Here is a 26,852-nt window from a genome sequence, read left to right as displayed (position 1 = left end):
TACTTCCAATTCATGGAGTGGCATGGAGAGCTCCCGCCCCCACCTCAGCCTGGTTACATTGCTCTAAGAAAATGACTCATCAAAACAGGCTGGGCATCCAGACTCCCGGAGAACCAATCCACAGATCAGTCAGCCTCCGGTTAGCTCGGTGATTGATCTAAGAGGCTGGCAAATGTGCTAAGATCAATATCTGGAAGGTGACAGCCTGGCAGATCCAGGGCTTGGGAACTTCGCTGGGAACGTTGGTGTGAATGTGTTTTGCAGGCTGCCAGACTGCACAGAGCCCACCTAACCCTGTAGCTTGAGCAGAATTTCGAGAGAAAACTCTCTCTGGAATGCTCAACCTCTGATGGGATTTGAGGTCACCGGCCTCACTCCTTGTTACATAGACAAGGAAAATTAGTGAAGACTGTATCAGCGCACTAATTATCAACAGTTCCAGGACCAAGGTCTGTGACTATCTATCTTAGTTAGGGTTTCTATTGCTATGATGAGACACAAAACACCAAAAACAACTTGGGAAGGAAAGGGCTATTGCCTTATACTTTTATCGCATTCATATCAACATTGAAGGAAGTCAGGACAGGAGCTCAAGCAGGGCAGGAACCTGGAACCCTGCCTGATGCAGAGGCCATGGAGGGGTGCTGCTTGCTGGCTTGCTCCTCATGGACTGCTCAGACTGCTGTCTTGTAGAACTCAGAATCATCACCCAGAGATGGTACCACCCACAGTGGGCTGGGCTCTCCCTCATCATCCCTAATTAAGAAAATGCCCTACAGGCCTGCCCACAGCCTGATCTTATGGAAAAAAATTTCTCAACTGAGGCTTCCTCCTCTCTGATGATGTTAGCTTGGAACATGCTGACATAAAGCTAGACAGCACAGGAGTCTGTGTTCTCCCTGCCTGACTAACCACTTCTGAAGCAGTGGAAAGTCTGAGCTTGCCTGGGATTTAAGGCACCAAAAGCCCGGCAGACAGATTTTGCATGCTGCGTGCCTTAACTGTTGTCCTGGCTACCCATGCAGCTTCAGGAATAGGAATTTGTTCTTGAAAGGGGACAAAGCCAGGCTGGGTGACTTTTCTAGCTTTCAGTTGCCCTAAGGAATCTCTTGGAGTCTCTGCAAGTCTAGATTTGAGACTCCAAGTTTGGATGGGAACTCTTCAGCCCTTGGGATGAGTCAACACGGGCTCGGCGCAGCTGAGAGTTCCTTGGCTCAACCGGTGTGTCCAGTGTGCCCAGTATGCCAAAGTGCTGAGTCATGACTGGGGTGGACCTTCAAAGCCTCTGGCTTTAATCTACTAAAGATGGCTGAGCGGTACATGTTCCAGCTTTGGAGTGTTCCTTGTGCCACATGATGTGCAGGGTGACTGTCTGTCCCTGGTCCTGAGCCCAATGCCAGGCCAATGTTCCTAAGAAAGCGGGGGGGGGGGGGGCACTTCATGAAGGAGCAGGCCCTAAAGGGAAGCAGGGGATCTCTCTGAAAGAACGGCTGTCTTGTGCCCACCCCCAGATACTATGCCAGCTGCCTGTGCCTAGAGCTTTCTCTTGGGGTTCCTCTAGGTGGTGGTGGTAGGGCACTGCCAAGAATTAAGTTTAAGGAGACATTGCTCTCTCTCTCTCTCTCACACACACACACACACACACACACACACACACACACACACACACTCATGTCTCAGAAACACATCTGTTCAGCCTACTACAAAAGCTTCCTGGTGAGTTACTTAGCCTCTGTGAAGTCCATACACAAATGAACAGGATGGGAGAGCAGAGGGGTTATAACCCCTCACGGGGCTAGCAAGGCATGAAAAAATGCATGGAGATCTGGGTACCAGATGTTTATATCACCTACATAAAATAAGTAAGACAAAGTGATGAGACAAAACACTAAATCCAAAATTCTATTACAGAGAGCTTGGAGGGACTCTGGAATCTCTCATTTCTTTCTGGGCCTCCACTTGGGAGGTCACTCAGGCTTGGCAGAAGTAGCTGGATAACCATGGAGTTCCCGTAAGTCAGCAGTGACCAAGGCAATTAGTGTATATACAATGGAGACCTTGACTGACTTGGGGACCTCACACCCAGGGGGCCTCTGGTGCTTAGCTTGCTGCTTCCAGAGTTAGGTCAGAGGCAGAGCTGGGAGACAGATGGCCCTCCTGGGACTACCCAGCAAAGAACAGGCATTTCAGAGCTCCTGGGAGCTGTCTGCAGTGCCTGAATGGTGGACCACCAGGGTTCCGGTTGTTTTTGGCAGAAAAGACTGTTATCTTCTTATAGGATGGCAGGTTTCCTTCACCCAAACTTCCCAGTGCCTAGAACTTGTGTAGCATCTCCCCTTGCAGCCAAGTAGATCACCTGTTCCGCAGGTACCAGGAGAACTAACTGTGAGCCCCGCTCATCGAAATCCTGGGAACAGAGGTAGAATAGGAGACGCACGTCTGCTTTGTTTCTTATTCTCCTTTAGTCTTGTGATTTGCCACATACTTCCATCCCACACAACCAAAGCCCAATCCTTAAGCCATGTTATATAATATTATAGAATGTTCCACATCAAGGAGGGAACTCAAGATGACCCTATTTGAAACATGCCTCCACCAACCTCTGCCTCCAGGTCAGAAGTCGTTCTGAAGCCTCCCTGTCTGAGCCAGGAAACCTCCTGCCACGGCACAGCCACTGCCTCATGTGACTGCATTGTTCGGTCAGAGGCACAAGGCCAACGGAAGCATGGGCATCTTGGAAGAATTCTGGGGCATTCCTTGGAAGAGGACTTTTGCAAGGAAGGGAGATAGAGATCTGATTCTGTCCATGCCCCTGGCTCAGTCCTCATTTGTCCCTTCAAACCACCCCCAGCACAAGCAACCCCATGTGACCTCAGCACACATGCCACCACTACCCACTTTACTTAGAAGTTGGTCTCCGTGTTGCTTCCCCTAAAGCACGTTTGCGTCTCCCAGAAGCTGGTGACTGCGGAGAATAGCTGGCATTTTCACGGTCCACCGTAAACGTGCCTCTGTCCACAGTAAGTGCTTCTGAGTATGTGTGTGTAGCTTATATTCTTGGGATAATAAGCCTGTTCGTCGCCTGACCAAGTGGACAGGAGACTACGTCTCCTAAAGTCTTCCCAGGCCCTCACTGCATGTGCATGTAAGATTAAGCTGGCTGGCATGGATAGGGAGCAACCCCACATGCCTCTCACTGAACCTCATCCAGTCCCATAGCTGTGATCTGCCTCCTCACAGTGCAGGGCCTTTGTACCTGCAACCTTCATGTCTGGAATCTTACCTTTTACTCAGCCATCACATATGTTTTTGAGCATCAGTTCTATATCAGAGACCTCATTACAAGATGCTGGGTAGACAATAAGACATGGGTAGAAGGAAAAAAAAAAACCTATTTTCAGTAAAAGATATGTATTTTAAAAAGAAAATATTTCATCTGAAAGGAAATTATTTTAATAACAAGACATTGCTTCTGAAATCTATAAATAGCACTCATGGCTGCAACATAAACTATGCCAAACTAAGGAGGTGGCTAAGTGGTTAAGATCACTGGCTGTTCTTTCAATTCCCAGCATCTAGATGGCAGTTCACGACTATGCGTAACTCCAGGGAATCTGATGTCTCTTTTGGCCCCCACGAGCAATAGGCAAGCATGCAAGGAAAGCACTCATATACCCAAAATTAAAAAATTGAAAATCATACCCAACTATGTTCTAGAGGTAAAGCTACAGACTTTATAAAGTTAAGGCATTTAATAGAAATGGACTTCCTGTGTGTTCTTCTCAAGGATCATGCCTCTACCCATGTCTGTCTTTAATCTAATAATTAACGTTATTTTCTTGATGACGTAGGCTTATGAACACGAGAGAAAGCAAAGCCCAGCTCAAGTCTAGAAGGGGATGGTGGAGAAATGCCCACAGTCATTCTGTCATGCAACCAGTATGGTCTACTTGGCTTCTTCCCTTTTCTGAAAAGAGCAGGACATCATTTACGACTCTCTAGCCTCAAAGTGTGAGAGCTCTCTCCGTGTCTGAATCCACATGCACAGTGATGCTCCTTGGGAAATTACACACACACACACACACACACCCCTGAGGTCTATTTCTGTTGGTAAGTGCTGCACTTTAGAAAGCCGATAGCTTTGGCTGCATTCAAAGAGCCTGGGTTCACACCTCCAGAGTCAAGTCTTTCCTAAGTTCATCTGCTCCAATCTACATTTAAGAAGATCCACCCTCTGCTTTAGAATTGATTTAAAGCCAAGACCAGTTTGCTGTTCTGTTTTGTTTTGTTTTGTTTTGTGGCCTGGGAACTAAGAATGATTTTAAATGAAAACCATCTGAAGAGGAATAATTTTACAGCAAATGAAAGTGAGACCAAACATACATTCTCTGTCTCCTCATAGGGACTCACAGCCACACTTCCTCATTTGCATATTGTAGCTGCTGTCACCCCACGGCTGAGCTCACTTATTGCATGTGAGTAGTGTGGTCCACACATCTTAAGGCTATGTATCTCCTGTGTCTGGATGAGATGCCCTGAAAAAAAAATAAGATGGCTGGGGACTGGCTGTATTTAAAGCTTGGGTGGCATGAGAAAGATCTAGTTTTGCAGAGCTGTCTGTTTGGCCAACAGGAGTATCTGCTGAAGCTGCTATTCAGTGAATTCCTGCCACCTCAGGCATGGGTAACCTGATATCCAATAGTTTCAATCAAGCACCACTGGCCTGGCCCGGGGATGCTAGTGGGCAAGAGCTCAGGGGGTACAGCCTTGGAAAAACTCACCAGCTTCAGGGCTGGAGAGATGGCTCAGTAGCTAAGAGCACTCTCTGCTCTCCCGAAAGACCTGGGTTTAATTTCCAACGCCTACATGGTGGCTTACAATTGTCTGTAAACTCCAGTTCTATGGCATCTGACTCTCTTTTAACCTTCCTGGGCAACAGGTACATGCTTTGCTGCATAGATATATACAGGCAAAACACCCCCCCCCCACACACATACACAAATACACACCCATACATGCACACAAACACCAATACACACACACCCATACACACACACACACCCATACATACACACAAACACCAATACATACACACACACACACACACACACACACACACACAGAGAATATGACAAGCGCTGACCATTCAATCACTCTTTTCCTCCTACTATCTTTTCCCTCATCTCCTCCCTACCATTGCTGTGGGTTTTGTTGGTTTATACAAGATAGGTCATTATTTTCTAGCAAAGTGTAAGGGCAACCACATGTTTGAAATATTAATGAACATACTCCTTCCAGTCTTTTCTTTTTTCCTCTCTCATGCCTCCTCAAATTCCCTTCCACCCCAAGGAAGTAGCTGGACTGGTCTGGCTCTTGTTTCATGGAGCAAGGGAGTGGGAGTCAGGAGGAGAGACTCCTTTTGGCTTTAGCTTCAGGTACAGGAAGAGGTAGATGCCCTGAGGACTCTCAATAGAAACTGCGTCCAGAGAACATGAATGCACAGCGCAAGGCTTCCCTGACCTCCATCTCTGTTAAGGCAGTGGGTGGGGGTGAAGGGTGGATGCTAAAGGTGAGAGAATCACATGGCAGGGATTTGAGACACAGACAGGAGATGGCTCTTGGGGAAGACATTCTGTGATGGGCATACAAGCAGGATTATTAAGCAAATCACACCATGAGACAGACCTAATGTAAGGAAAGTTTATTGTGGGGGAAGGGAGGGGCAGGGACCTGGAAAAAGGGTAGAGGTAGAGAAAGGGAGAGACAGAGAAGGACAGAAAGAGAAAGAGAAGCTGGCCAGAAACACGTGGGAGAAGGAAAGTGGGAGAAAGTAAGAGAGGAGGGAGGGAGAGAGAGAGAGAAAGAGAGAGAGAGAGGAAGGAGGAGGAAGAGGAGGAGGAAGAGGAGGAGGGAGAGGAGGAGGAGAGGAGGGGGCTGTGGTAGTGAATAGTTCTCTTACATGCTTCTAGGCCACCAGCACCTGGTTCACAGGTGATGATGAAAAAGCTATGCTAGGTCTTGCTAGGTCTAGGTCGCCATTGGGATGAGCCTAGCAGATTTATCTGTAAGCCAATAAGCAACCTGCTCAAAGCCACACCCTTCACTCAATCTAGCTCATCTCTGGTGACAGATCCACAGCCAGGACTTGCTTGAGTGACTTCCTACAGGACAAGGTACACCCTAGCTTCCAGCCTTGGCTCTGTGCCCATCTGGCCTGCCCTTGCTGTCTCCCCAGATCTGAATCAGGCCAGAAACTAGAGAAAGCCTTAATGATGTTCAGTAAACATGGTGAGTGGCATGTCCTAGGATGACATCACTCAACTGCCCCTGGGCAGCCAGACTGGTGACAACTCCCAGCAAGGATGTTCCTGGGAGCTCACTTATGTATGAGGCTGCGTGATGAGATCAGGGATGTGATGGAGGGTGAGAATTAGGGGATGGGAAGCTAAGTGGCAGGTAGAAGGCAGAAGCAAAAGTTGGGGTGGGGCAGAAGTGATCCCCATCACAAGAGTCCATGTGGAGCATCCCAGGTGCTTGTGTCTCACTCTCCTGGTGCTCCTGGAAAAGGCCATACTTGATGCTGGCTTCCTGTTTGCTCTCATGCTGATGTGCCAGCTCTGGCACTAAGAGTTCCTGCATTATTCCCAGCTCAACTTCTCCCTAAGACGACTGCCTAGGGAAAGATGGCTGGACGAGAGACTAAGTGGCCTTTCCTATGCTCATCAGATCACTGGCCACAGACTCTCAGGAGGTAGTAGGAGTCTGCAGAAAGCTTCCCTCTTACTAGGGGATAAGGGCCAGCTCCTTTCCTTTCTGAGCTAGGGCTTAAAGGCTAGATCTATCTGCCATTCATCCTTTCTGCTCAATTACAGTACATTGCTTGATCTCATTTATTTTCTCCTATATGTTTGAAGTTAGGCAGCTTTCATTTGAAATGGAAATTCATGCAAATACTATGTAAATTAGGTCATTCCCAGATTAACTAAGGTGGAGGGGAATTTGGTCGTTTCAGCGAGCACCATCTGTCCCCTCTTTATTTTTTCCGTATTGAATCCCACCCTTCCCTTTCTCGATCAACTTCAAAACTTGTTTTTTGGGGGCTAAGAGCTCTTTCAAGGAAGGGAAGAAATCATCTGTGTCTCTCAGCTGGGCTGTCCCTGTCCTATGAGAAAAGAGGCTCTGGTGAGAGGCTGGCAAAGTTGACTCTAGTCAACTCTGTGAATGGTTCCAAGTGAGCTGCCACACACCACCTGCAGGCTCCTCCTGCTTTTCTGCCCTGATTCTCATTCTCTTTGCCATCAGCTGAAGTCTTCTCATGAGCCCTGAAGCCCTCCTGCCTCATCTTGTGGCAGGCGATATTTTCAGCAAAATAATAAAAGAAAATGTCCCCAGCCTAAAGAAAGAGATGCCTATAAGCATACAAGAAGATTGCAGAACACCAAATAGTTGGGACCAGAAAAGAAAATCGTCTTGCCACATAATAATCAAACACTAAACATACAGAACAAAGAAAGAATATTAAAAGCTGCAAGGGGAAAAGGCCAAGTAACCTATAAAGGCAGACTTGTCACTATTACACCTGACATTTCAACACCAGAAGCCAGAAGATGTTAGGCAGATTGTCTTGCAGACCCTAGGAAGCCACAGATGTCAGCCCAGACTACTATAGCCAGCAAAACTTTCAATGACCACAGATGGAGAAAACAAGATATTCCATGACAAATACTCACTGAAGGAAAAATCCACCAAGACAATATTTCAATTCTGAACATCTGTGCCCTAAATGCAAGGGCACCCACATTTGTAAAGAAATGTTACTAAAGCTTAAATCACACATCAAACCACACATCAATAGTGGGAAACTTCAATATCCCACTTTCATAAATGGACAGGTCATCCAGACAGAAATTAAACAGAGAAATAATGGAACCAACAGATGTTATGATTCAAAGGGACCTAATAGATATCTATAGGACATTTTATGCAAACACAAAAGAGTACACCTTTTCCTGAGAACTTCACAGACCCTCCTCCAAAGTTAACCAAATACCCTTCTCCAAAACTGATCATACTCAGTCACAAAGCAAGTCTCAATAGATACAAGAAAATTGAATTAACTCCCTGTATTTTATCTGACCACCATGGATTAAAGCTGGATTTCACTAACAATAGAAACAACAGAAAGCCTGTAAACTCATGGAAGCTGAATATCTCTCTCTACTCAATGACCTCTGGTCAAGGAAGAAATAAAGAAATTAAAGACTTTATAGAATACAATGAAAAACACACCAAAACTTATAGTATACCATGAAGACATTCTAAGAGGAGAAAGTTCATAGCACTAAGTGCCTTCATAAAGAAATTAGTGAGATCTCGTACTAACAACTTAACAGCACACGTGAAAGCTCTAGAATATAAAGAAGCAATCAGAGAGTAGGCAGCAATAGTAACAAAATCTACATGGTACTGACATAAAAACAGACAGGTTCATCAGTGAATCAAAGACCTACAAGTAAACCCACACACTTGAGTTTTGACAAAGAAGCCAAAATTGTACACTAGGGGGAAAAGAGCGTCTTGAACAAATGGGGCTGGTCTAACTGGATGTCTGCATGTGGAAGAATGCAAATAGATCCGTATATATCATCCTGCACAAAACTCAAGTCCAAGTGGATCAAAGATGTCAACCAGGTACACTAAATTGGATAGCAGAGAAAAATGGAAAATAGCCTTGAATGGGCATAAGAGACAACTTCCTGAACAGAACACCAACAGCTCAGGAACTAAGATCATCAATTAATAAATGGGACCTCATGGAACTGAAAAGCTTCTGTAAGGCAAAGGGCACCATCAAAGAGACAAGGCAGTAGCCTACAGAATGGGAAAATATCTTAACCAACTCTACACCCAACAGAGGGCTGATATCCAAAATATATAGAAACTAGACATCAACAAAATAAATAACCCAATTTTAAAAAGTGGGGTACAGATCTAAACAGAATTTTCAACAGAGGATTCTTAAATGGCTGAGAAGCACTTAAAGAAATGTTCAACATCGTTCGGCTGCAGGGAAATGCAAATCAAATGACTCGGAAACTCCATTTTACACCCATCAGGATGGCCTAAGATCATGCTGGTGAGAATGTGGAGCAAGGGGCACACTCCTCCATTGCTGGTGGGAGTGCAAACTTGCTCATTCACTTTGGAAACCAATTTAGCATTTTCTCAGAAAATTGGGAACAGACCTACCTCAAGACACAGCTATATCACTCCTTGGCATATAGCCAAAGGATACTCCATCATCCCACAAGGACACTTGCTCAACTATGTTCCTAGCAGCTTTATTCGTAATAGTCAGAAACTGGAAACAACTTAGATGTCCCTCTCCTGAGGAATGGGTGAAGAAAATGGGGTATATTTATACAACGGAATATTACTCAGTCATTAAAAACAATGGCGTGAAATTTGAAGGTAAATGGATGGAACTAGAAACGATCATCCTGAGTGAGGTAACCCAGACCCAGAAAGACAAACAAGACAAACTTATAAGTGGATATTAGCCATAAAGGATAACCGTGCTACAATCCACAGACCCAAAGAAGCTAAGTAATAAGGAGGATCCAAGGGATGATTTGTGAATCTCACTGAGAAAGGGAAATAGAATTAAAATTGCCAGTGGATGGGGTTAGGGTTGGGGTGGGAACAGGAGGGGAAGGTATCAGGTAGGGAGATGGGAATCAAGTAGTGGGAGGATGGAGGGAGAGAGAACTAGGAGAGTCCGGGCTGGAGCAGGGGGTGGGGGGTGGGGGGTGGGGGTGGGGGGTGAGGGGTGGGGAGGCAGTCATCTCTGGAACACGCTTGAAACCTAAGGAAATGGAAATTCCCAGAAATCTATGAAGGTGACCCTAACTAAGGCTTCTAGCAATGCAAGATATGGAGATTATTTCAGGCCATCTCCTGTAACCAGGCAAGACAATGGAGGGATTGGAACACCAATGCAGGAACAAAACCTTTGACCTACAATTCGTCCTGCTTATAAGATGTGCTGGGGGTAAAGATGGAACAAAAAATGAGGTAATGGCCAACAATAACTAGTCCAGCTTGAGACCCATGCCACGAGAAGGAATTGTCTTAGTCAGGGTTTCTATTCCAACATAAAATATCATGACCAAGATGCAAGTTGGGGAGGAAAGGGTTTATTCAGCTTACACTTCTACATTGCTGTTCATCGCCAAAGGAAGTCAGGATTGGAACTCAAGCAGGTCAGGATACAGGAGCTGATGCAGAGGCCGTGAAGCAATGATGTTACTGGCTTGCTTCCTCTGGCTTGTTCAGCTTGCTTTTTTATAGAACCCAAGACTACCAGTCCAGAGATGGTCCCACCCACAAGGGGTCCCCCTCCTCTTGATCCCTAATTGAGAAAATGCCTTCCAGCTGGATCTCATGGAGACATTTCTCAACTGACGCTCCTTTCTCTGTGATAACTCCAGCTTGTGTCAGCAGAGAGGCTTTGCTCAGCAACCGATGGAAACAGAGGCAGAGACCCACAAGCAAGCATTAGGCAGAGCTTGGGGAATCCTAAGGAAGATGAGGAGGAAGGATTGAAGGAGTCAGAGGGGTCAAGGACACCACAAGAAACCCTACAGAATCAACTAACCTGGGCCCATAGAGGCTCATAGAGACTGAACCGCCAACCAGAGAGCACACATGAACTAGAAGGTCTTCACATGTGTAATAGTTGTGTAGCTTGGTCTTCATGTGGGACTCCTAACAGCAGAAACAGGAGCTATCTCTCATTGTGTTGCCTGCCTTTGGGTCCTTTCCTCCTACTGGGATGTCTTGTCTCTCCTCAATAGAGGAGGGACCTAGTCTTACTGACACTAGATATGCCAAAGCTGACTAACATCCATTTTCTGAAGAGAAATGGAGAAGGAATAGATAGGGGGTGGGGAAGACTGAGAGGAGAGGAAGGAGGGGAAACTGATGTCGGGATATAAAGTTAACTAATTGATTAATTAATTAAAATAAAAATGTTTTTATTGATTCATAATATGGCTGTACAAAATACACTTCTAAAAATAGCTTTGAAACTAGATCTCTAAGAAAAGAACAGCTGAAGCAACATCCCTGCTATGAGGACTGGGTTTGGGAAGTCACAGCAGGGAATGGTCGCATGGGCATGAGCCCCGTGAGGGTGCAATTTCAGGACTGAAGCAGAAGGTGGCACCATGACACCCTTCATGGGCATTATAGCCCACATATGCTGGAGGTGAGGACACATTTCCTCACTTCTGTAGTGTCTCTGTCAGGAAAACAGTCCAGCAGATCTGAAGCAAACCCCAAGAGTCAGAACTGGGAGAACTTTGGAAATGTCTTCTTCGTCTATGGTGTGGCCTTGTGGGGTCATAGTGCCTGTATCTCACCTCTAGGACTCTGGAACTCCCTACATTTGTCACACACACCTATTAGGGGAGCCGCCTAGCTTTCTCTACATGGGGCTTGTCTCCCTCCACCTACTAATGGTGAAGAACCTTCTGGCTCCAGCCAGTGCTCCCATTCTGATGGGTCTTGACTTTCCTCAGTAGCAGGCAGTCTAGGCCACATCCACATTACCAGAGAATGCAGCACACTACGGTACGCTTCAAGGAGAGAGTGCAGCCAGTACACACCCCCACACACTCTCCGCTGTCTCCAGCCTAAAGATGCCAACCATGCTTTTGGCATCTGTGATCTAGTTTGTGGTTTCCAAAGGCATCTAGCTGCACCCATGGAAGACACAGCTGTGTTTAATATGGTTCCCAAATTCATGGTTACCTTCCTCACTGGCAAGTTTCTACCCGCTGGGTCGTCTATAAAACCCTGCTGTGTAATTAGTTCACCGTACATCCAATTTATCTTAGAGTAGTAAGTCTAATAGAGTGGGGTGGGATGGGGTCTGTTAAATATTTTGACCTAAGTGGGAAAGTTTACATTTAACATGGCCAGAATCACTGCCTGTGTGGGGAGAGAGAAGCAGAGACCAGTGTGAGAAGTTTGGGGGTCACTAGGGGGAGGGAGAGACACAGGAAGCTGAGGTGGGCCATGATGCACACAGGAAGGTGAGAGTGTGAGGCTGGCCAAGTGGAACCAGAAAGGGACCAAGACTGGCTCCTTTGATGAGGGACAGTGCAGATTTATACTTGAATATCTTCTAAGTGAAAAAATAAAAATAAAACAACCTCAAAACAAAAGCCCATCCCCCAACAGCCCTTCTTGCTGTTGGTATTTGAAAATACTCATCAAATGCAACATTTGCCAATAAACTCCTTCAATCCCCCATACCCTGGCAGCTTCCCCAGCCCCACCCCTACTCTTGCCACACACACACACCTTCTTGCAGGATTTCTTACTGAAGACCTGGATTTAGAAGCTAAGCACCGCCCAGTGCCCAGCTCAGGTGTTCACACCTCAAGTGGTCCGCCCTCCACCCCTTCTTAGGCTCCTTAAATGCCAGACTGCCAGAGGAAAGAGACAAAAGTACAGGTTTCCTTTAAAGGCCTCCTGAGTTCTTTTCAGTTCAGTGCTTAAGTATGTCCCCCAGACCTGGCTCAAAGGCCAGAGAGCTGGCATATGTGTCAAATGTCTTCCAGCAGCCTTGACAGGCAGAACAGGAAAATCAGGCCAGGGCGGGTGTCTGCAAGCTATCCGGGGGCAGGGCTGGCACTGCTACCTCAGAACTGCCTAGTTTACACTGCTGCCCTGCTCTGGCCCCTTCCTGGGAGGTGGGTGTGGACCTGTTGGCTGGAGGGAGTGGGCTTCCGTTCTCTAAGCTGCTCCCCTTTCAAGCCCAGCTCCAACTGTGGCTCCTTTGTCCACAGTGTTCTGGGATGATCTCGGGCTGGAGATCTACCCTGGGAAGACACTGGCTAACACAGCGTTACAATGCCCTGCTTTGTGGTCTTAACAGGAGGGTTTGTCATGAGCTAGGAGATTGGTCCCTGGCAGATCCTGGCATGTGGGGAACAGCTGTGTGACAGCCACTATTTTCAGAGGACATTCTATCTGATGCAGCAGCTGGGCTTTGAGATCTCCAAGATGGCTGCCTCCTCCTCCCCATGGGTGCCTCTGGCCTTCCATTCATTGGCACCTTGTGTGCAGAGCCCCAGTTGGGGTTGTTCAGGGTGGTTGCTTGGAGGTGTGGCTTGAAGCTAGACTATAGTGGGAACTTATTCCAGTTTACAGGAACAGGGTCCCCAAGGTCCTCCTAGCACCAGGAGCAGCAACATGGTATGTTTGGGGTCTGCTTATCTCTGTCTTGGAACACTAACTATCAGCAGCAGCCCTGTGGGTGGGACATTTATTCAGAGAAAATGAAATTAAGTGCTTCTTTGCTTGTGGGGTTGGAAGTTTCTTCCCTCTTCATGTAATTTTAATTAACTGACAATTTTCACAGATATAATAACACATTTCCATCATATTCAGCACTCCTATTACTTTCTTCCTGCTTCATGTTTGTGTGTGTGAGAGAGGGGGGGCAGAGACACAGAGAGACAGACAGAGACACAGAGAGAGAGAGAGACCCACTGAATGAGAGGGTCTTTAACAAAGGGTGGACAACTAACCAGCAGCTACACCACTGAGGAAAATGTCTCTGCTCCTCAGGAGACCACATGCACTCCTCACGGGTCCTGGCCAGAATATTGATGGGTGAGTTTTGCTCGGAGTTCATGCAGGTGAGCACGAACTTTATGAGTGTAGCAGCCATGCCATGCCTGATAAATGTCACCCCACAGTGCTTTTCCCCAGCCTCCAGCTCTTATTCATTCTGCCTCCTCTAGGTCCTAAGTTTACTTTTTAAGGATTATTTTATGTTTAATTGTGTGTACGTGTTGGTGATATATGTATACCTGTGAGTTGAGCGCCCTTGGAGCCTAGAATCATCAGATCCCCTAGAACTGGAGTTTTCAGTGATTATGAACTGAAGTGAATGCTGAGAACTGAGTTGGGGTCCTCTGCAAGACCAAGAGGGATGTCTCCAACCATTGGAATTTCTTAAAACACACACACACCATAGATCACAACTCAAGCCATGTGTGGTGACATGTTAATCCCAGCCCTCAGGAGGCAGAAGCAGGCAGAGCTCTGTGAGTCTGAGGACAGCCTGGTCTTCGGAATGAATTCCAGACCAGTCATGGCTACATAGTAAGACCCCCCATCTCAATAAAACAAAAACAAAACAACAGCAACAAATCTCAACACACTGAATACTTACAATTTCACCTACATTATAACTTAGACTCTTGGTTTATTGCAGATACTGTAAAGAAACCTAAAAGATAAACCATAAACTAGAAAAAATAGGAATGTATAACATTATAAAGAGGCCTAAAAACAAGAAATACATGGAGTTATGTAATCCTTGTGGAGCAGAAAGAGTTGGGGAGGAAGTGTGGACGGGCATTTTACACACAGGAGAGCACGAGGGGCAGTGAATGTGGTGAGACCCATATCTTGAGCCCAGTCCCAATGCCTCGCTAGGCTGAAGCTCCCCAGCGTGGGCCTTTGTCTGTAAAGCCTAGCCTGGGCTCTGCAGAACCCTCTGCCTCACACTCCCTCTAGAATTCTACCCAAAGCCTTTCCCTCCTGTCCTTGGGCACAGCACACACACACACACACACACACACACACACACACACACACACACAGTATTCCTCTGCTGGGCTCTGCAGAACCCTCTGCCTCACACTCCCTCTAGAATTCTACCCAAAGCCTTTCCCTCCTGTCCTTGGGCACAGCACACACACACACACACACACACACACACACACACACACACACAGTATTCCTCTGCTGTTCTTCTAGTCCCAGCCAGCCAGTTGAGCTATAAGGATCACATTTCAAATATGAAATCCTCCTTCCCTTCACCACTCAAGACTGAGCTCCATGGGGATCTTGGGCGGGAAAAACACGACTGGCAATCAAAATATTTTATGTCAAAGTCAGGTAAGAAATGGCTCCCCTAAGTCGACAAAGCTACCCTTCCCCTGTGGGCAGCCCCCACACAACAAGGCACAGTGTGGACAGGGGTGGCCTCAGTGGCAGTGGGCACTTTTCCTTTTGAGCTTACGAGGTTGAGATGCCTATCTTGATTGGTCTTGGAGCACCTACACAGGCAGTAGAAAGCATATCCTGAAGTGAAGAAAGCCATTCTGGAATAACCAGAAACTTCTGTGCCATTCTGTCTAAGGGAGAATGGGTGCTGAACAAGAGCAGGGCTTGACAGTCACTTCTGATGTGACTTGCTTAGGAACGCATGAACCCTTTGCTTCCTGATGGGCCACCTATCCACAAGCTGTGTCCTTAGTGCATCTCCTTCCTGCTTTCAGTTTACTCTCTCTACCTCGTGTCCCAACCTGTTCTACAACCGAGGCCGCTATTGTTTTCTGTGACCTTTACATAACTGGCTGGCTGGTCAGGTCTCCACGAAGCTCCAGCCAACTGCACAGGGAGATTTTACTTGTTGGGTTCTCAGTCCTTCTCCCTTTGGTTTCTCTCTGCAAACTGAGCTCTTACTAGGCATCAGGCAGCCTTGCAGGAATGGGGGATACATCTGTGAGGAAGGCAGCCCTACAGCTTTGTCCAGGGGGGTTGAATTGAAATTGAAGCAGGAAACAAAAGGAATGGCACGTTAACAGTAATATGTAGTCTTGAGAAGAACTCCTATGTGTCTGAGTGGCCGCACCCGTGAAAACAGCACCATTTATTGAACACGTTCTTATCATGGACACTGATAGAGCAACCATGTGATAACTCACTCAGATGGTAATGGACTGTTGTTATGAGGTTATAGGGGATACAGTGATTTCCCACCATCATCTATAGCCTATTGGTTGGCTGACTGACTGATTGATTGATTGTATATGAGTACACTGTAGCTGTCTTCAGACACACCAGAAGAGGGCATCAGATTCAATAACAGATGTTTGTGAGTCACCATGTGGTTGCTGGGAATTGAACTCAGGACCTTCGGAAGAGCAGTCAGTGCTCTTAACTTCTGAGCCATCTCTCCAGCCTGTCATCACCCATATCCTAAGAAATGGAATTGGACTGAATGCAAAACCAGGAGACTCTGGAATCTTCATGCTTAGTTTCCTGTGCTATAGTTTTAATGTCCTCGCCAAACTCATACTAAAGTTTAATCTCTATTTTAGAGTATGGCCCCCATAGGCTCAGATATCTGAATGCTTAGTCATCAAGGAGTGACAACACTATTTGAATGGATTAAAAGGATTAGGAGGTATATCTTGTTGGAGAGGGTGGAATTTGAGGTTTCAAAAGACAAGACAAGAGGTACTATGACTCTCCACAAAAGTGATGGCGTGGCCATCTGGTGAGTCTGAGGTAGCCACTGTCCTTCCCTGCAGAGGCTTTGTCTGTTCTAGATACACCCATCTGGCCTGACCTGTCAAACGCTGCCTGGCAGTGGCCTTTCAGACCTGTTATGCCTCTGTCATGTGTGAGGTTCACAGGACACAGGTCTGCTTTGGACAGACTACTGCCTAGCCTGATGTAGAGCACAGGGTCAGAGGGCCATCTGGAGGCTTCTGGTGCAGGACTCTCTGAACAGGGCTCAAGGCAAACCCACTGAGTTTGCTGATGCAGCAGGCATGCACTAGGAGAGACTAAATGTCTTAGGATACAGAAGGCCAGCCGCCCCAGAAACCCTTGTAGACTGCTTCTCCAAAGTAGAGACTACAGCATGGTCCAAGGGTAGTATTTCCATGTGCCTCTGTACCAATAGCGACAGGAGGCTAAACCCAAGGGAGACGCAGGTTGCTTACACGTATGCAGAATGCATTGCTAATGCTCTACAAGTCAAACCATAGTGCTTGCTTCTTACTGATCCACAGTGGAAGAATAGCAAGATACCAGTAAACTGTGTGACCTCTAGCAAGTTGCCCAACTTCTCTCAGACTTGATGTCTTTTCCTAAAAATCAAGCTGAGAACTTTCCTGCCTGTGGGATTTTAGTAGTCATCCCAAGAAGTAAGGTCCCTAAGCATGTCCTATAAACCCTATAGCGACTCCAAGGTATGTAGTGACTTTGCATTGGTCAAATACTCAAATCAGAGTAAGACACCATAGAGCTTGTCCAGGTGATAGCAAGCCGAGGCTGAAGCTGCAGCTCATCAGAACAAGTTAAAGCCAGTTAAGAGTCTTTCTGCTTTGATACAGAGACACTCTTAAGAGTAATGTAAGGCTGTAAAATGGCTTCATGGGCTAAGGTGTCAGCAGACCAAACTCAGGGATATGAGTTCACTCTCTAGAATCCATAGAAGTGACAGGAGAGAACTGACTCTATACACACACACACACACACACACACACACACACACACACCAGGCATGCATACCTGCCCCCCATTGTGCACACACATACGATAATCATATTCAAATAGCTTGTAAAGTTTGATATGTTTCCTTTAAAGGTTGCCGCTGTGACTGTTCCACCGAGTCCCTTCCTCCCTCCTCTAGCTGAGGTTACTGTGGGTCCAGGAGGAGCTGGAAAACCATGTGGAGAAAACAGGTGTCATTGGGACTGGGCTGTAGATTCAGGGATAGTGCCATGCTGTGCTGAAACAGAGCCGCACTGCAAACATCACCCCGTGGGTCGCTGTGGCAACAGCTGCAGTATAAGCCTCTCCCTAGGATAAATGTGGGACCCAGCAGATGTGTCATTCACCCTCCACAGTGACAGATGTGACCCTAAAAACCAACAGGGTCCCTCCCCTGACAGGTTCCACTGGTTCCCCTTCCTCCTGTGGAGGAGTGTTCAGGCAGTTCAGTTGCCTAGATAAAGAAAACTCACTTGTTGGGCCCCCTCCTGCTTGCCATATGCTTCTACGTTTAATCCTCCTATCAGCTCCATGAAGAATTAGCCATCCTTTATATACAAGCAAGCTGAGCCTTAGAGTCTCGGCATCTATCTCTGCCTCGCAGACAGCAGGCAGCAGCACAGCTTACATTGGAACTCGGATTTGTTGAAGCCCAAATCATAGTCTTTGACAAGGCTCATTGCTAAGCTTGCCATCAGTACTTCCCAAGTACATGTCCCAGCCCTATACTTCGGAGGAATGAGAGACTGAGAAGCTCAGTCTCTCATTGGTTCTGGGTTTGTGGAGTTGGAGTAAGCTCAGAGAGTATAGGACCAGGAAAACCCACAACTTCATTTCCCCATCACACTCTAAGGCCAGTGGGGAGCCTGGACTAAGAGCCATGATGAGCATTTTGATGGCCTGGCAGCCACTCTGGCTGCAAAGGTTGGGTTCATTGGACCGGAAGAGCCGTGTGTCACTGCATCTCAACCCCTTGGAGGTCAGAGGGTCCCATGCCAATAGCGACAGATCCAACCAAACCTCACAGCTTCCCACTGGGGACTGTACTCATGGGAGGGAATTCTGGGATAGAAAGTGCAGCATCTCTTTAACTACTCCACCTATCGATTTAGCCTGACATTCATGCTCATGTTGAAGAGGCTATTTAGCTCAGTCAAGGGTGGACTCTTCACTCAGTCAAGAATCTCCCTCTACCTCCATCATCAGGCATCGAAGGGTGGGGCCTGTGGTTCTGGCCAGCTAAGGGACAGACCTCAGGGCGCCGAGCCTGGGCTGCCCCTCTTCCTCCAGCATTTGTGTGGCCCACGGATGCCAAGCCCACTGGCCCAGCCAGCAGCTGCTTTCACTCTCCTCAAAGCTTCCACGCTATAGGGCAGACTAGCAATCCAAGCCCTTTCCCTTTGTCCAGGGCCCCCGGAGTTAGCATTTTATTAGACGTGTCCCCACTGTTCACAGGAATGGACGGAATCTCTGCTCCTGGGGCGCCTGACTTTGTGGTCACCCATACTGAGCATCCCATTCTGGCTCTCCTGACTCCTTCCCTGAAGTTGCTGTCTACTAGAACCAACCCCGAGCCTCCAACCAGAGCAACTTCTTGTCTGTCTGACAGAACATTAAGGGAAAACTGGTTCATTCTACTCAAGAGAATGAAATCTTCAGCCTTGGTAGAGACAAGCTACTCAAGACAGGAAAAAAAAAAGTGAATTCAGTCAGTGAGGTCGATCATCTGGCTAAGGGGCTGCCTCTAGGGAAGCAGGCCCACTTTAAGCCAGGCTAAATCGATAGGTGGAGTAGTTAAAGAGATGCTGCACTTTCTATCCCAGAATTCCCTCCTATGAGTACAATCCCCAGTGGGAAGCCGTGAGGTTTGGTTGGATCTGTCCACCTTTCTAGCAACCCGTTTTTTTTGTTTTATTTTTTTTTTCTTTACTCTGTCTCTTGGTTTTTGTTTGCTTGCTTGCTTGTCTTTAATGTTGTCTGGTACTTTGGGCTTCCTTATTCTACAGCCTTCCTCCTTGCCACGTGGCTGTGTGTCTGCTGCATCTGACCTCCAAGCCAGTGTAACTGAAACAGTGTGGCCTTTTCCTTCTCTTCTCCATCCTCCTCCTCTGTGTAGCCACCTACATTCACTGCCTGCGTGCCCTGGGGGTTAACTTTTAAACACTACTGACATTGTCCTAGAGATTGTTTGAGTCTGATCATGAGACTTGAACCTCCAGGGGATTCTGATGTCCAGGTGTCAGCTGGCACCCCAACAGGACTCCTTTGGGCTCCATCCCCTCCTTTCACAAGAGTCGGCTTCTGCACTTGCTGCTTTACTTTGGATAGACTTTGGCTTTGTTTAACTTTCAAACTCTTTCCTGCCTTTTAATTCTTTAATTGGTGGAGAAAGCAAATCAGGTTCCTGCACCTTAGATGGCATCACAGGTATCAGCTTCAAGGATTCTGGAGTGGGGTTTCAGAAAAGGGTTCCATTGGCCTTAGTACCTTCAATTCACTTAAAGATGAGAGGACCCCAACCATGTCTGAAACATGGCCTCACCTTGGGTGCCCTGAGGTATGTCTAAATGCTGAGTTTGACACTAGGGGAGAGACACCTTCTTTTACCTTTGTCTCCTGGCCCTTTCCTTGCCTCCAAAGCTTCCTGTTTAAACTTGAAGTCCTGTGTTCAGGATGAGTGGGATTCCTTCCTGAAATGATCTATAGAATGTCTGTTCATTCCCCTGAACTGCTTCTCCCAGCCTCATACTGACTGCAGATTGTTCCATGTAATACAGAAAATATTCACTTATACACTTCCTGTTTTCTTTTTCTTTCTTTGAGAGAAGGACTCTCTGCATAGCCCAGGTGAGTCTCAAACTCAGGTTTCTCCTGCTTCTGCTTCTTGAATGCTGGGATTCTTGGCATTGCCACCATTCCTGGCTAAGCCACTTGTTTTCCTAAATGATGAGACTCTCTCTGTGACTCTTTCTTTGGAGGATTTTCTCTAAATAAGCTCTTCTCATTACAGGAAGACGGATTGGCTATCCTCCAAAGGTAGAACATAGGAAATCATGTTGGCTCTGCCATCCGAGGCCAGGTGTAGATCTGTTTGAGGAGGAGGGGTGTAGGCTCAATAGAACTTGCAGGAGGTGAAGGATGTGGTTGCTGTCTCCAAACCATCCCGCTCTGGCCAAGCTGGGGTTATACTTCTTAGCCCTCCCCATAAGTGCTAGGCCAAAGGGCCAGAAATATATGAGATCATATCGTGGCTCTGCTGTGTGTCTTTGGGTGGGTTACCCACCTGTCTGTGTTTCTGTTTCTTTGTTGATTAGAGAGGAAGAATAAAAGCTGTGTCTCTGGGTACAGGTTAAGTTAAAATTAGTATGAGCTGCTTCATGTGGTACCCACACATAGCAATTTCTTAATCAGTGACCAGCTGATCGTCTGAAGCCTGCAATGCCTGAGGAGGCTAGTATTAGGAAAGTGGGTATTTACTAGCAGTGTTGCCATGGAGATGAGAATCACTTGGGAAACACAGAATTCTTTGCAGAAATTAGGGAGAGTCCCTCTCTTATCTCAGTTCTGGGAAATGATGCTTAACGGTGATGAATGGTGATCTCATGGATGTGAGGACGTCCTCCAAGTATAATGTAGGAGAGCCTTTACTCGGGGCCTCATGCTGTAGGTGGCTCAATGTCACTTCCTTAGGTCATTGTTGATTTCCTGGATTCATATCCTATCTCACCATTCTCCTGGTCCTGGTTAAGAATGCAAACTCCTGAGCCACAAAGTCAGAGGCCAGCCTGGTCTACCTAGTGAGCTCCGGGATAGCCAGGGCGATGTGAAGAGATACTGTCTCCCTTCTCCCTGCCACCAAAAGAATGCAAAGTCCTTTGTAGGCACACAAAAATGATATCTTGAAGCTATGCATGGTGGCACCCACCTGAAATCCCAGACTTGACTGCTGAGTTTGAGGCCAGCTTAGGTTACAGTGTGAGACTCTGTCTCAAAGGGGGAAAAAAGTGTTGAATAAGAGGGGGAGGGGAAAAAAGAGAAAAATGAATGAAAACAGAGAAGCTTAGCACTCCCCTTGACGCTTAGCACTCCCCTTGACAAGGATGGAAGAGGCCCTCGGGCCTAACAACACCCACATGATTAAGGCTGCGCCAGCCACATCAGAGGCAGAAGCAGAGAGGCAGAGAGGCAGAGAGAGGCAGAGAGGCAGAGAGAGAGGCAGAGAGGCAGAGAGGCAGAGAGAGAGGCAGAGAGGCAGAGAGAGAGGCAGAGAGGCAGAGAGAGGCAGAGAGGCAGAGAGAGAGGCAGAGAGAGGCAGAGAGAGAGGCAGAGAGAGAGGCAGAGAGGCAGAGAGGCAGAGGCAGATCTCTTTGAGTTTGAGGCCATACTGGTCTACAGAGTGAGTTCCAGGACAGCCAGGGCAACACAGAGAAACCCTGTCTAGAAAAACAAACTAACAACAATAAAAGAGGAGGGGAGAAAAAAAAACAAAATGACCATTTAAAATCTTTTGTATCTTTCCTCTCAAATCCTCTTTTTCCCAATAAAGCCTAAGTGGCAGAGCAATCTGACATCATCTGGGTCAGTGGCAACTGAGTTCCTATACAGTGCTCTCCAGGCTACCGCAGACCAAGAGCAGCTATTGTCCTAGGGCTGCCAGGGCTCCCCTTAGTAACATTCACATGGGCCAGCAAGATGATTCAAGGAGTGAGAGTGCATGTCACAGAAGCCTGATGACCCACATAAAGTTGGAAGGAGAGAACTGACTATACAAAGTCACCCTCTGACCTATACATGCCCTCTGTGACACATATACTATCTACACACACACACACACACACACACACACACATTGATGATGATGATGATGATAAATTTAAAATAAAATTTAAAAAACACACACAAAAAAATCTGCAGCCTCCATGCAATGATCAAAAGTGATCAACAGGAACTAGAGAAACAGCTCACTTGGTGAAATTTGACCCTCAGCATCTGTGTAAAAAGCCATGTGGGTGATGTGTTCTTATAATAGCAATGGGAAGTAGGTGGGGACAAGCAGATCAAGACAGTCTAACTTAATGGGCAAGCCCTGGATCCGAGGAGAGATTCAGTACCAAGAAAGAAGGTGACAGCTCCTGGGAAGGAGCAGCACTTGTGGTTGCCCTCGCATCCTCGGGCCACACACACACACACACACACACACACACACACACACACACACACACACGAAACTCCCCCCCCCCAACACACACACCACACAGGCACAAACACATGCATGCAAAGTGAGTAGACACAAAAAGACTTGTACAAGAAAGTCGAGTGCAGTTTTAGACCAAACAACCCCCATGCCCACCCATCAACAGGAAATGGTAGACAAATCTTGGTATGTTGATACAAAGGAAGATTACAGCTGTTACAGAAAGCAAATTCCCGAGACTCACAGAAGTGTGAACCTCACAGTAATTATGCTGAGAGAAGGAAGAAGCATACTAAAACACAAGGCAACAAATAGCCATGTGTGTTGTCCTGTTTACATGAAGCGCAAAAGGAACAAACTAGATGAAAATACTTGGTAGTAGTTACCTTGGATAAGCACTTGCGAGAGGCAGAGAACCTTCTGGGGATGGATGTTCAGTATCTTGATTTAGACACGTGTTTATGTGGCTGTCTGCATAAGCATTCACAGAGACATGCTCTCAGATGTCAACCTCTGCTGAAAAGTTTCAAATGTAAAAATATTTTAAAAGGAGATTGTGCATGGTAGAACACACCTTTAACCCCAGCACTCAGGAGGCAGAGGCAGGCAGATCTCTATGAGTTTGAGGCCAGCCAGGACTACATAAGCCAACAGGAAAAAGAAAAAAGAAGAAGAAGAAAAAGAAAAAGAAGAAGGAGGAGGAGGAGGAGGAGAGAAGGAGAAGGAGAAGGAGGAGGAGAAGAAGGAGGAGAAGAAGGAGGAGAAGGAGAAGAAGAAGAAGAAGAAGAAGAAGAAGAAGAAGAAGAAGAAGAAGAAGAAGAAGAAGAAGAAGAAGAAGAAGAAGAAGAAGAAGAAGATTTTAAAAGGGAAATGTAAAAAAGCGGAGTGAACTGGAGCCTCTCCAACTTGCAGCCCCTTCACCCAGAGCCCCTTCACTGTCTCTTTTTGGTTCTGTAAGCTACACATGTCTGTCGATGCACACCCGGGCCCTGGCACCAGCAGCAGATCACTTTTCCTTGGGTTTGTGTCAAGCAATGCTTATAAGAGAATGGCCTCCGTGCTTTTACAGGTAGTGTCCAGCCTATATAGACACTCTGCTTCCAATCATGTTCCCATTTTCTGCTGGTCAACCAAACAGCCATCTGTGACCCCCTTTCAGTTTGTCCTGTACTGAAAGGGGGTCACAGATGGCTGTTTGGTCAACTTGACACAGCTGGAGTTATCACAGAGAAAGGAGCTTCAGTTGAGAAAATGCCTCCATGAGATCCAACTGTAAGGCATTTTCTCAATTAGTGATCAAGGGGGAAGGGCCCCTTGTGGATGGGACCATCCCTAGGCTGGTAGTCTTGGGTTCTATAAGAGAGAAGGCTGAGCAAGCCGGGGGAAGCAAGCCAGTAATGAACATCCCTCCATGGTCTCTGCATCAGCTCCTGTTTTCTGACCAGCTTGAGTTCCAGTCCTGACTTCCTTGGTGATGAACAGCAATATGGAAGTGTAAGCCAAATAAACCGTTTCCTCCCCAACTTGCTTCTTGGTCATGATGTTTGTGCAGGAATAGAAACCCTGACTAAGACAGTACCCCATCAATTATCAGGAAGCAACCTTTTATATACATGCATATTTACACATATACTTAAAAATATGCACTTATATGTACTTATACTACATATGTATATAATGTATAATACTTACATATCTATACTTATATGATATAATATATAAGTATATACAATGTACTTATGTGCTTTTACAGGTAGTATATATTTATGTATATAATTTATGTGTGTATGTGGGTATCAGATCCACTCAAGGAAATCAGTTCTCCTCTTTAAACCATGGATTTCCAGGGAATGAACTCAAATTTTCAGGTTTGGCACCAAGCCCACTTATCTGATGAGCCATATCGCCAGCCCTCACCTAACATTATTAATAGTTTTAATGTGAGTTCACTTCTTTTCTAGTGACCTATGCAGAGTACTTTTTCCTGATACTTCAACGACCTCCCCTAATGCCACACTGTCATGGTCCACTCATTCATTATTAACATGGCTGACATGTTAGGGCCCAAAAGGACCCTCATACTTTCCAGGAATGGCCCAAGAACCAGCTAGGGCTGGCATGCTGGTGCATGGTGCAAACACATCTGTCTGTCCTGACAGCCCGTTCTGCTACGTTGGCTTCTGTTCTATGTAGAGAACTGTACCAGACTCTGATATAATTAGCCATCATGTGAGGAAACATAGACAAAAGACACAATGTGAAATCATGTGCTATCAATAGAAAGCACAGAAGCGACCCATGGATGGATGCTGTGTTACATGGGATGGTTAAGGGAGACCAATCTAATGAATGTAAGATTGCTTACTACATTCCAGACCAAACATGTGCTATGGCCAGTCAGCCCTCCTGGTAATTCTAGAGCAGGAGCCAAGTCTCTGGGCCACTGCACTTTGCTTCCTCTGTCTGAGGTTTACCATATCATCCTGGGAAGGGTCTGAGTTTACCTTACGGCTGGCTATAAGTCAGTGAATTGTCTTATGGATGTTCCCAGGAGACAGAAAATCCTGAGTGAGAAGAAATCATAGCAGCTGGAGTAATAGCAGTTTAATAATGTTTTCTGAGCCCAGATTACACAACACTACAATTCAAGAAAACAGATGAAATCTAAATAAGATGTTTGAGGCCACATACCTTTAATCCAAGCACTCCCAAGACAGCAGCAGGCAGATCTCTGTGATTTTGAGGGCTTGTTGAGTCTATATATTTAAATCTAGTTCACCCAGGATTATAATGCAAGGCCCAATCTCCAAAAATAACAAATGAGAAATAGATAGATAGACTGGCAGGCAGGCAGGCAGGCAGGCAGGCAGGCAGGCAGGCAGACAGACAGACAGACAGACAGACAGACAGACAGACAGATGATAGATTAGATAGACAGACAGATTATAGATAGGAAGCTTAAGACCACACAGATTAAAGATGGTTAAGAAGAAGACCCGTATGACATTTACAGTCAGTGTTGGCTGAGACCTTCATAGCAGCAAAGGGAAGCTCTACCCTATAGAATCTGCTCAGGGCCTGGTGGGGAGACAGAGAAATCCACAGATAGATTGCATGGCTGAATTCTTAAGCTGTGGCAGAGGGCAAAAGGCTGTGGGAGCCCAGGGAGGAGGAGGCCAGTGAGCTTCAAGTTTTCATCAGAAAGACAAATATTGGATTTGGAATGAATACAAAATATGGTGAAGGACGAAGAAATAGGAGAGGTTAAGCCTCTTAAGATTAGAACCTCACACAACAATGTCTTATCAGGTGGGAGAGGAAGAAGTGATTTTCCTACTGAGGAGCCCAGCAAGCTTTGGGAAGAGGGTACATTCTGTGGACCATCACATAGCAATGAATGAGAAAAGAGAGTGTCAGAGTGGGATACTGGGGAACACTTCCTGAGATGAGGCTGGGCAGGGTGCCCACCATCTCAGGAAAACATCAAGAAGCAACAGCCAGAATTTATTCTGGGTCTCTGCTGAGAACATGCCTGGAATTCCACCTGGCCTGCTCGCCACACCCAGTAGGCAGAATTCCAGATCCCAGGCTGCCAACATACTATTCAGCTCTCCTGGCTCACACAGCAATTTCTGCAGCCCAGTGGCCAATGGTATCTGTCCGAAGTTCCTGGAGTCAAGATGAGCATGACATTACTCAGTTCCACCACTGGGCATGCCCCAAGGCTGAGCTCTGACTTGTAAGCCATCAGGTTCCAGAAGGAGATAGTGACCACAGACCCAGACCCAGTGCACTGGCTTGGCGCTGACTCTCTAAATCTTGTATCTGGCAGGGAAGCAGTTGTGACTGGAAACTGGGTAGGTAGGAATGTGGCCAGGTCACACAAGGGCTCAGAGAATGAATATCATCCTTACCTAGTTCACTGCACTAAACCTCTCTCCAGCTTCCCCTACCAGCTCAGGGATCTTTTCTCAGTGGTTCCTCAGCAGCCCTTGATGAGTCTATCACACCAAAGGTTGACTTGTTCCTCCTAGCTGGACTTCGAGCTCTCCAGGAGGGAGCCACATCGTTCTCACCTGCCATACAGCAGGAGCTTTTCACACATGAGTGGAACCAGGGACCAAAGAATGATGGTGCTCAGTCTTAGGGGAATGCCTAGTGTCTAGTGTGGGCATAGCCAGACCCACTTCAGAAAAGGAAGGCTTCTTTAGTGACAATGGGACTTCTTAACTTACACTTAAAGTTAAAATCTCAGCATTCCATTTAACTCTGGAGAAACTAAAGG

The 26,852-nt window shown here is 46.6% G+C and overlaps 1 long non-coding RNA gene and 1 pseudogene across 1 annotated transcript in view; one reads left to right on the top strand and one right to left on the bottom strand.

Annotated features, from left to right (window-relative positions):
• Positions 1-25,425, bottom strand: part of Gm40874 — a 49,247-nt gene extending 23,822 nt beyond the window's left edge. Inside the window, exons 1-2 of the long non-coding RNA XR_872668.3 lie at positions 25,259-25,425; positions 22,954-23,083 (exon numbers count right to left, since the gene is read on the bottom strand). This is a non-coding gene — a long non-coding RNA (predicted gene, 40874). The remainder of the gene's footprint in view (positions 1-22,953; positions 23,084-25,258) is intronic.
• Positions 21,448-21,554, top strand: Gm24922 (annotated as a pseudogene).
• Positions 25,426-26,852: the final 1,427 nt, after the last annotated feature.

The sequence above is a fragment of the Mus musculus genome, chromosome 12 (assembly GCF_000001635.26).
Source record: "Mus musculus strain C57BL/6J chromosome 12, GRCm38.p6 C57BL/6J".
Classification (NCBI taxonomy): domain Eukaryota; kingdom Metazoa; phylum Chordata; class Mammalia; order Rodentia; family Muridae; genus Mus; species Mus musculus.
Note: the sequence above shows the minus strand (reverse complement) of the source record. Positions and strands in the feature narration are given on the sequence as shown.